Below are 12,372 nucleotides of genomic sequence, written 5' to 3' on the forward strand. Positions count from 1 at the left end.
GAAAGTCAGCTCACTGTCAAACTGCATCAGGGCAAATGGATAATTTCCTGAATTTCAGAAATTCATTAAAATTATTCCTTAAGAGATTTGCAAATATTTTCAACGGATCCTTGTTCAGGGCGATGCCGACTATTATGATGGTAAATTTCAAGTCATTCTGAGATACTTTTTGTTTTTTTGAAGAAAGTCAGCTCACTGTCAAAGTGCATCAGGGCAAATTGATCATTTCCTGAATTTCAAAAATTCATTAAAAATATTCCGTAAGAGGTTTGCAAATAATTTCTACGGATCCTTGTTCAGGGCGATGCCGACTATTATGATGGTAAATTTCAAGTCATTCCGAGATACTTTTTATTTTTGAGAAGAAAGTCAGCTCACTGTCAAAGTGCATCAGGGCAAATGGATAATTTCTCAAATTTCAAAGATTCATTAAAATTATTCCTTCAGAGGTTTGCAAATAATTTCAACAGATCCTTGTTCAGGGCGATGCCGACTATTACGATGGTAAATTTCACGTCATTCCGAGATACTTTTTATTTTTTTGAAGAAAGTCAGCTCACTGTCAAAGTGCATCAGGGCAAATGGTTCATTTCCTGAATTTCAAAAATTAATTCAGGTTATTCCTTAAGAGGTTTGCAAATATTTTCAACAGATCCTTGCTCAGGGAGATGCCGACTATTATGATGGTAAATTTCAAGTCATTCCGAGATACTTTTTTTTTTTTGCTGATGAGCTGCTGCCTGCTTGGTGCAGCATAATAAATCAGTAAAATTCCTCCCAAAAATTTGAAAAGCAAGGATGCACACCATCGGGCCATGCTCAACCCATATCCAAAGTATGAGGGCAATCAGACTAACGGTCAGCGGCATTTTTATTATATGCCTGTCACAGACAGACAGACACACAAATGCAACTGGCTTTATGGACAGATTATCATTTCAAAATGTAAAATTCATTGTATATTTTATCCAATTTAAAAGGACACATCAATGCGCACCACATAAGGCACAAGCTAACATGACAGGACCAAAAATATTTGTCCAAACCTGGTGTAAACCCATCAAGTTCTATCAGGTCCTGGTACACAAAGCTGGAGGTGGTGCTTCGAGCCTCTGTGTTAAGGGTCAACCACAGATGTCAGAAGTGTGCGCGTTCAGGGGTCATAGTGCGCTACACGGCGGTCAAATGTCACTGGCTACAGCCTCTGCTCTTCCACTGGGACTCTTTTCTACCTTTTTATGACGGAGAAAGTAACCGTTCGCCTCCTAATGGCCCTCAGAATGACTCTTTTACCTCTGTGTAACTTGCTTTAAAGACACAAAGACACAACCTTTTGCCCTTTCACTACTCCCGTTTCAAAGTAGCGTCACATCTTAAACTTTTAGTAAATACTCGCAGTGGCTTTATTGCCGTCAGAAGCCCTACTTTTGTAACCCTAACCCTAAACCACCCTACACCTCATCTATCAGCAAAAGACCCTTTTAATTCTGCCCAAAACTGCCCCCAAGCCTCAAAATATTCCCTCAAAAACCCTTATAACTACAAACTCTGTCTTAAAATCGCCCCGGACCGATAACTAACATGTCAAAGGAGCCGTCAAAAGTCTTAACCTCCCACTATCTCCTCAAAACAGGCCTCAGAGCAAAACCTAACCATACAACTCACCTCTGACCCTCGCCCCCCCCCCCCCTCAAAATATTTACCTTTCAGCACCTGACACAGACAAAGAACTCTCCAGGCTGAAGTCAGCCCTCAGAGAAGAGCCGAGTCGGCCGCTGACCTGCTGTAACAAATCATTTTACTGCTACAGTGTGTTGTACCTGAGCTAATGGTGAAAACAGACGGTAAAAGGAGACGATGGAGGCGTCTCAGGTTCAGGCGGAAGAGGCAGCTTTTCCTCTTCGGAGCTGTAAAGGTGTGTGTGTGTGTGTGTGTGTATTCAATCTTGGGGTTTCTCGGCCGTTTAAATGATACTCTGGCCACCCTCGCACACTATTATGTCACTTTTTCCAAAAAGCATGCTTGAATCTTGAATGTGACACGCTGTACTATCGAAGATAAATCCCACCCGCGCCGGAGCACAGCGTAGCTTGTAGCTAACTAGTCTAACGTTAACAAATTATCACTTCGTAGAGTACAAAGCACCAATTTAGTTTAAATCGACTACTTCGATTCAAGAGAGAGAGAGAGAGAGAAATGGCCACAGCTGCTCAGGCTTCACGCATCATAGAGAATTATCGACTGCTCTGCCTCCGACTGTGAGCTACAGCCGAGCTTTGGTCTGAAAGAGTACGAATGGACCGCGACACAAACCTAATTAGAATTTCAAAATAGGCTATTGTCTCCGTGAGTCTGTGATCAGCTGCTCGGCACCACAAAGGGAACATTTACAGAATGCAAAATACTTCTTATTTTGCTCTTAAAGTGAGAAAACACAGATAAAAACCAGTCAAAGTTGGTAAGGTGAGTAAATAGTGGTTAAATAAGTTTGCATGTTGTAGATGTAGACGCAAAGTATATCACAAAATGCCTTTAAACTACACTGTAAAAAAACAGTGCAAGATTTTTACCGTTAAAAATTGTAGTATGGTATGTGCCGCAAATGCAAATTTATGACTATACTTTTACAGGTAATTGAAAAACAAGTTAAAATCACAAATAAAATATCATTTACTTTTAAATTACAGGTATGTAGTGATATTATAAATGATGCAATAATATACACTGGCATTCTTTGTCCAGTATGAGTCAGCATCTTCCACCGCTGATGTCTTTATGGGTGGGTTTGTCCACTTGCTCATACATTTTTAATGGACCTCACCCAAATACACACACACACAATAAAAATGTCGTTTTTGACGACTCACACGCTTAATATTTAACATCATTCTCTAACTGTGGAACAAATATTCTGTTCCCATGAAGCAGATATAAACGACCCACGACATGACTCAGCTAAAATGCTATTTGTATTAAATTTTTTAGACTATGTGCATTGTGAAGCAAGCGATACATAGGGTTTTTGGAATGAACCGGATTTTTACATTTTTATCTGTTAAGTGATTTTCACCAGTATCGCACCGATACCGAGTATCATATCGGCTCAGAATTACTACGTTAGGGTTGTACCACCTCTAATTTTGGGCCGATTCTTGTCCCTTTTGCAAATATGGTTTGGAATGGTACACTTTGATTTGACTGTCTGGATAAATAATTGCGTAGCTATTTTACGCAATAAGTGTGCGCTACCTTACATTGCGTAAACATTGAACCAGTGTGACACACATTGTCCACAATGAAAAAAAGGCATGTAGCATTGCAGCATGTAGCTTTTTCGTCTAAAAATATTTTTTCTACTGTCGTATATAAATAACAACAAACTATAAATTGAGTAGGTGGAGTATTAATGTGGCCATACTGGTGTTCTTGGTAACCCAGCAGAATGATGCCAAAAACTGGGACAATGCTCTGTTTGATGATGGAAACACAAACTGGACTGGGCTGTTTGGTGGAATCGGGGCTTAAACATGTTCATCTTCTCGTTTCCTCTAATTTGGTCTAACGAACTGAAACGATGTCTTTGGAACTCTGCGCGGCCTTTCCTTCTTCACTCTTTGACAAACGCTCTGTTGTTGAAACAGCCGTCTATGCAAATCTACGGTGAGTCAACGGTTGTTGTTGGCCCCTCCGACGCCGGCATATGTTAGCAAATCGAGAGTTTTGGTACCTATAACGGATGCAAATATTATGCCGCTCGTGCGTTTCCTTGGGCGTTCCTGCATCACAGTTTCCATTTGCGGCACGTTTTTTTTCCGTTGTTGCATTTGAAGTTCCTGGATTAGCAGCACGTTTCCTCCTGACGGAAACCTTCTGGGGCCTTTGCAGAGTATTTGTTCTTGCAACAAAACCACTTGTTTTCCAATCTTATCAGCTTTGTTTTTTATATATAGAAAACAGTGTCTTGACTATTTTTTTTGAATAATACAAGGAGGAGGCAACGGTATTTGCCATGCACATCAGCGCAATATAAAAGCCATATGCACGCAATGTGGTGGGTGATCCCGAGGATGGAAGGAGAATGACTTCATCTCTTTCCACTGAGTCCAGGAGGAGGAAGACGACGAAGGAGGTGGGACAGCGAGAGCCTGGAGAGCAGAGGATGTTTCATCATCCTGCTCCAGCTCACTGTCTCATGGTATTTATAGTACAGACGTTTGGTGAAGTCATCTCTCTGTGTGTGTGTGTGTGTGTGTGTGTGTGGACTTTGATACTGCATTTGAAGTTCACTCTCACACACACACACACACACGTACATCTCAGTCAGCCGCCATTGCTGGCCGACTGCTCCGCTTGGCATGTAGTTCGGAAACTGAGCCCGCGCCACACACCATTGGCTGCTAAGTGGTCAGAGCGGGGGCTCCAAACAGCCAACCAGCATCCAGCCAAAATCTCAGCTCTGTTTCCGGGGCCTGGAAACCTACCATTTCTTGGGAGACTTTGCACAACGCAACTGCATATTTTAAACGCCATTAATCAAGCTCAACGTTAACATTTTACCGCGTTAATCACGTTCTAATAGCATTAAGATGTTCATCTTCCAACCGGCGGTGGCGTTTCATGCCTCATTCTTTACCGTCTTGCGCAATAAGGTCGTTAGACGCAATTAACGTCACTGGATTTCAACATTGGCTGGTTCCTTATTTATTTTAATTTCACTGAATCAATGTGACAACAAATGCTGTGATGGTAGTCTTGATAGTCATGATAAGTCATAATACTAATACATACATACAATAATAGGGCGCAAGCATAGAAATTAAGGAAACAGCACCTACTGTTTTAGTTATTGGTCATTTTGGGGGATTTTGGTGCTTTTGCTGATAACCGATAATACATTTCAAAGCCAATATCGTCCAATACCGATATCGTGCCGATAATATCTTGCATCCCTAGCCTCTCTGCTTCATCTTCAAACTTGGTACAAACCTTTCAGTTTGTATTTAATTCACTTTCAGGGTCAGTGCAGAGAAGTTTTTGCAAAAAAGTTCCTCTTTTGTTGATCGCTTCCAAGAATCCCTGAAATTACAAGCACCAGTGTGAAGCTGAAATCTAATCTCAAACACCACTTTCCATCCAGTGTAATATAAGTCATGTAAATAACTACACAGCTACCGCACCCTACCAACACATCAAAGAGGCGAAGGGAAAAAAGAACCCACATAAGAGCCGGGGACCATGTAAGGACAAACCAGACGTCCACATGATTCACGTTAGGAAACCCAACCATGTTGAGCTATATGAAACTAAATCTGATCAACAGCTTAGACTCCGCTGCTTCATCTTATTACCGAAAGCTCACTTAAGTCTCCCTTGATTCGACATTACAGAAGAAACACAGCTAATGCGGAGGAACCGAGAGTTGGAGCTATTCCAGTAACGCAAAACACGTCTTCCTCTCACACGAGGCTCTGACATGCATTCCTCTGGTACAGACGTTTTTTTTCAGAAGTCTGACTGATTGATGACAGACAACAGCGGTGCCCCCAAAAACATGCAACCTCCACATCGATCCAGATGAGGTGCATGTGCAGGAGGCTTCTCCAAAGACAACAACAAGAAGACGTCTGCCTGGTAAGAAAGGTTCTCTCCCTTGCCTTAAAGTTAAGTGAACAAAATTAAATATGATTTATGTTAGCTGCTTTAAAAACTGTTAAAAGGGATGATTCCAGGTGCTTTTATTTTGTAGTTGTAGCTTTACTTCCTGTTTACCTTTCAGTTACTTTTTTTCCTACATCGCTCCGATTTTAGTCCGACTAGGACAATAGTTTGGTTTTCCGAGTGTCATGTTAACATGTTAGTCCGACTTAAATCAAACTACTTCCTAGTCAGACTAACACGGCATGATCATTCTGTCTGTGTTACTTTTGTTGTAGCTTTACTTCCCGTTTATTTTTCAGTTACTTTTTTCCCTACATCGCTCTGATTTTAGACCGACTAAGACAATAGTTCGGTTTTTCCGAATGTCATGTTCACGTGTTAGTCCGACTATAATCTGACTACTTCTTAGTCAGACTAACACGCCAAGGTAATTCCGGCTGCGGTACTTTTGTTGTAGCTTTACTTTCCGTATATTTTTCAGTTACTTTTTTCCCTACATCGCTCTGATTTTAGACCTACTAAGACAAAAGTTCGGTGTCATGTTAACGTGTTAGTCCGACTATAATCAAACTACATCTTAGTCAGACTAATATGTCTTGATAATTTGATTCAAAGTCCCATTACTCCTGCATGTGTTCGCTTCTAGCAGGAAAAATCACTATGAATTGTCATAAAGATACTGATTTAATTGTGGATGTAGATGTGATTTTCAATGGAGAAAAAAAAGCACTAGCTTATAGATACAGCGCCACCTGTGGAGTCGTACGGTACGCGATTGGAATATTGATAACTGTTGGAGATCAGACATAAATTTCCTCCGAAGACACCTTAACCCCCAGACTTTGTCCACATTCCAGCTAAGAAAATGCAAAGCATTTGCACCAATTTCCGTGCACGAGCACAAACTAAGACCGACAATATGAGAGTTGTGCTCAAAGAGGAGAAAAACCACGACATGTAACTGTCTGACAATGAAAACGATGTGTTTAGTGGAAAGAAAAACATCAGCCATTAAAGGGACGCTGTAATTCGGGGGGGGGGGGGGTTAACTGCACACATTTGTGGGGAACGGCACGGAGCGTGACATTCGAATCACTGCTCCTTTAGGGCAGGTTTTTCCGGAAGACAGTGGAGGGAATCCATATCCTGTCTGGCCAGAGCCAGATGACAAAGCTAAATAAAGCACACATATAGCAAAAACGCTGGTTAGTCTGCTGCATCAATTACCAGATCAGGGTAAGTGGATGGAAGACATTTCAGATTGGAATAAACAAGCAAACTCTTCTCTGGCACAACGTGCAGTGGTGCTTGGTGCCACGTATGTCTGTTCTTGAGCCTTTTCACTCTAAAATGACCTGTTATACCTGGGATTCCTTAACCTGACTGAACCAGTTGTGGGGCAACGCAAACGGACACGTTGCATAGCAGGGCTGAACAATTTGATCAAAATCGCAATACTTGTTAAAGCCAAAATAGCATTATTGTCTTGACCTATGCACATCTTATCCTACAGACTGAAGGGAATATCTTGGTTCTTCACAGATCTGCACAAACATCACCAAGTTATCATTTTTTTAAATGTGTTTTTAGAATGAAAATGAGAATATCGCAATCGCAACTCCCGTCTAAACAAACGCAATTATCAAATTAACAAAATCCTTCAGCGCTATTGCACACAAAGAAGAAATTTGCATTTTTCACACGCCAAATCAAATCAAAAACACTCTCTGTGGTGGTTGGTGGAGTTTGCATGTTCTCCAGGTTCTCCAGGTTCTCCATGTTCTCCGGTTTCCTCCCCACACTTCAAAAAAATTTAAATTTGGGGGTTTAGGCAAATCGGACACTCGACAATTGACCATACAGCAGGTGTGAGTGCAAGAGTGAATGGTTGTTTGTCTCTATGTGGACAAAGCAAAGTCCAAAAAGTCTGTTTTAAGCCTGTTTTAACCCAAGTTTAAATGAGTTTTTGGACCAGTGTAAATAATCCTCCAACTCCACCTCCACCCAACAGGTGAGTCACTATTGGTTATTTGTCAAAAACAAACTTAATCTGGGGAAAACGTAATCAGATTGCAGTTAAGTTGTGTGGGAATGCAATTTTTTTTGTCTCTCTCGCACATGGTCTCCCGTAGCTTCTTCATTTTGATGTTCCGATTTAATTGCTACTGTGCAAACGGTTTCAATAATATTTCCAAACGCACAAGGAAATCATTACAGAAGGAAGAATTTTAACGAGGAATATAGAGGCACGATCTTTTTTGCCGAATCAGTGGGGGAGCATTACGATAGTTACGAAGTCTTCGTTACGCCACGGCCCGGCTCGCTCGCTTTCAGTCGGTGACTTCCATCGACGGTGACGCCATCCCATCCAGCCAGCAGCTACGACTGCGAGCCGCGGAATTTGGAACGATTTTGTTATTTACCTCCTTGGCAAGACTCGGAGGTGAAGACACACCGCCAAGGGAAACACATATTTTTTGCAAAAGGCCCCCAAATTATGCAGTAAATCCACGCGATCTGGGCGCAGATTTACGGCCTAATGAGAGGCAAAAAGAAGAGTATTAGAGAGGAAGATGATGAGGTAATGAGAAAATGGTGATGAGTTTCACATGTCTGCTGAAGTAAGACAAGGCCGTACACGCGGAGAAAAAAAAAAAAAAAAAAGACAGAAGGAGCAGGGCACGGCGGATAATAAAGACCATGCAGCGGCTTTAGAGAGAAGAGGGGGGAAAAAAAAGAAAAAAGCCACACCACATAATCACAAGGATGCGACGCGGTACGGTAAACAACATGAGGACTGGATCTTCAGCAGAGCAACAGATGAGATCACTGCTCTGCATTTGAAAAAACGCTCACTCCTTCTTTATCGTCATTAGTCAACGGGGAATAGCTAATAATTACACGCTGATTCGTATCATTAAGGTCAAGGACTCTGCATGGCTGACTCGGCACATTTTTCACTTTGATTCTATGTTTAGCAACCGCTTTGTGTTGCTGATCGCTATATGCACTACCGTTCAAAAGTTTGGGGTCACTTATTTTTGAAGGAAAAGCACTTTTTTTTCAATGAATATAACATTAAATGAATCAGAAATACACTCTATACATTGTTAACGTGGTAAACGACTATTCTAGCTCCAAACGTCTGGTTTTCTAATGGTACATTGTGTTTGCTAATCACGTTAGACGGCTATTGGATGATGAGAAAACCCTTGAAACCCTTGTGCAATTATGTTAGCACAGCTGAAAACAGTTTTAAAAATCATTATTTCTCATCTTGTCAACGTCTTGACTACATTCTCTATTCATTTTGCAACTCCTTTGATGCATAAAAGTGTGACTTTTGATGGAAAACACAAAAAAAATTGTATAGGTGACCGCAAACTTTTGAACGGTAGTGTAAGCAACGCAGAAATGTATAATATGTGGCGATACGATGCATTTCCTGATACAAAGGTGACGTACGGTTAGACTGCGATATATCGGGATACTATAGACAAGATGATGTACTGCAATTTATTCAAGAACAACTGCTAAATGCATGAACTAAATTTTTACGAATTAGGCTTCTTAATCGAACCCGAGTTCCGTCAATCGTACCTAGTCTAGCGGACCATTACATGTGAAAATGACCTTAGTGAGGGGAGTGGAAGGAGTATGAGAGAGAGAGAGAGAGAGAGAGAGAGAGAGAGAGAGAGAGAGAGAGAGAGAGAGAGAGAGAGGGGTAGTTAAATGCCTGTAAAACTGCTGCCAACTAGTGGTTGGAGGCTTAAGTACATCACAAACAAATCAGAAAACCGACACATCGATTTAAACCAGGTAAACGTGAGGCCTTGTTCGAGCTCAGTTTCCACTTAGCCTCTCGTTAAGAGTCGCGCAGAGCATCGATTTTACTCAAGGATTCCACTGCACAAATGATCACACACACACACTCTCACACACACACACACACACACACACACACACACACACACACACACACACACACACACACACACACACACACACACACACACACACACACACACACACACACACACACACACACACACACACACACACACACACACACGGTAAATAAACACACACACACTTCACAACAAAGCGGGAATACCTCAGCTGCCCTTTACAGTTGTGCGATATTCTCCGCACACATTTTTTACCCCCCCCCCCTCACCTTCACTTATTTTTTCTGCTAATTTCTTTTAGGGCGTGTCTCTCTCATTATCAGGGTAAATATCGTGACCGAAGACCAGAATAGCTGACGGAGAGAGAGAGAGAGAAAGAGAGAGAGAGGCAGAGAAAGAGAGAGAGAGGCAGAGAAAGAGAGAGAGAGAGGAGGGGAAAAAAAGTGGGTTAGAAAAATAACAGAATGGAAACTTTGCATGAAATTGACTCTCAGGCTCGCCGCTAGCACGCGGGCCTTGTATAAATAATGAGTGGATAGGACCTGCCAACGACACACACACACACACACACACACACACACACACACAGTCGGTCACCTACAGCACATACACATGTGCATACAAACACACACACACACACAAACACACACACACACACACACACACACACACACACACCCTTGGAAAGAAATGTGAGGCTCCGCTTATTAACATTAAGTGAATTTGCCAAAAAAAAGTCACACATGGCAAATGTGCAGTTCTAAAAGGCAGGAGGGGGAAAAAAAGAAAGAGATTAAAATGGACGACACATCCGTTAAACTGTGTGTGTGTGTGTGTGTGTGTGTGTGTGTGTGTGTGTCCGTCCAGTGCATGCATGCCTGGAAAAGCTCATCCGCACCGAAACAAACACAACAGAGTTCTGCAGCGCTGACGTATTCCCGTAGGCCGGCACGGATGTTATCATCCCTCTGGATGGATCCATGTTCATGGTTTCCATTTACTGTAAGTTGAAATATCATAAACAACAGCTTTGTTTTTTTGGGGGGGAATCTCGACAGGTTTTGCTCTTCACTATCAAAATTCAAGGACTTTTCAAGGGCCGAATGTGCTGCTTGACACAGCTTAAGACACATTTCCCAGGCGCCACGTCGTCATTTTCTCACTTTTGCTCAACTTTGCTCGCTCATTGTTCTGCACGGAATCTCACGTCAACAGCAGAGAGAGACAGTGTCCACAACACCGTTTTTCTTTTAGTGCTGGACACATTAACGGCGTCAAAGTTAACACGTTTCCATGACGACTGACCAGAAAAAGACGCGCGTGACGCCATGTTTACGTGACTCCCCGATTGTTAAAATGAGTCTCTAAAGTAACGCTAAACTCTAAAAACAGAGACACATACGCAGTACACAGGTAGCGCTGCTCTTTTCGTTTAATAAACAGACGGCTCCAGTTGAACTGAAGGCACGCTAACGGCGCTTAAGGAGCTAATGCAGCTAACCAGTAAACGGTGCCGGGATTCCAGTGCATGGATGTATAATATGAACTGGATAGAGCACCGCCCCTTCGCTTCCGTTCATTTCCGGGTTATGGGGCCCATAGAGCATGCGCAGTAGTGTCACTACCATATAAAGATCTATAAAAGCCCGTGTCCTTGTCTCGAGGTGTCCTGTGGACACTTTTACAGGCGTCTCTTTTACTATTGCGGTCAATGAGAACATTGCTTTTTTGGGCTTTTGGGCTTTTATGGGGATTTCTGTTGCAGTACCCACAGTGGCCACCATGTAAAAATTGTCTTCAAGACAAGAGGGGGCGGTGCTCTATCCAGTTCATATTATACATCCTTGTACCAGTGCCACGGCACGTAAACATGACGCCACGTGTCTTTTTCCGGTCAGTTGTCATGGATACGCTTCATGCAACAAACTTTCAAGGATCTCAAGGACCTGTGGGAACCCTGATCACATGACCTCGATGTTACCAACTAACCAACAGGTGCTTTTTGTGTCTAAACTCGTCAAAGTTATTTACACCAAAAAAAGCACCACGAGTAATTTAAACACTATCAAGTTCCATGTCAATACTGGAAGTAATTTAATTTTCTTTCTTTCAGAAATGAGGCAACTGGTCTTGACCTCACTTTGCTTTGAAGCCCCCAAAGTCGCAAACATTGGTCCTCAGAGTCTCAGAATAATGACACACTTTTGTTTTTCAGATCTTTGAAGATCATTTTTGTTCTTTTAACTCCCTCTCTCTCTCTTCTCTGGTCTTTCCATCTGTTTTTTGTCACATGTGTTTTTAATCGCGTAGGTAACTGGAAGCTATCGTGGCACGCGGCACGTTCCCGCCCCCCCCCCCCCCCCCCCCCGATCGCGGGATGAGAAGGCACAACAAAGGCGGAGGGGTCACGGGACGACCTCTGACAATCGCACACACACACGCATGCGTTTCTGGTTTACACCTGTGGCCCCACTGGGACCTGATTCCACTTTCATCAGGTTCTGCTTCTTCTCCACAGAAATGCAGAGACACACATGTTCGTGCTTTGAGATTCAAAGGTGGATGAAGGCTTTAGCGAAGTAGTACTGTACTGGGGATCGATTACCGAGTTAAACGTCAACTGTTTTCATATCGATTATTAGGTTTTAGAGAATTTTAAGGTTCTTAAAGGTGCATTATGTAATAAATCTAAAGCAACTGGCCATAAAATCCTCCTAATATGTCACAGAGACTCAGGAATAATGTTCACATAACAAACTGAACTCAGCAACAACAACAGCACAGACAAAATATTTGCATTAAAAAA

The sequence above is a fragment of the Microchirus variegatus genome (assembly GCF_963457635.1).
Source record: "Microchirus variegatus genome assembly, chromosome: 2".
NCBI lineage: Eukaryota > Metazoa > Chordata > Actinopteri > Pleuronectiformes > Soleidae > Microchirus > Microchirus variegatus.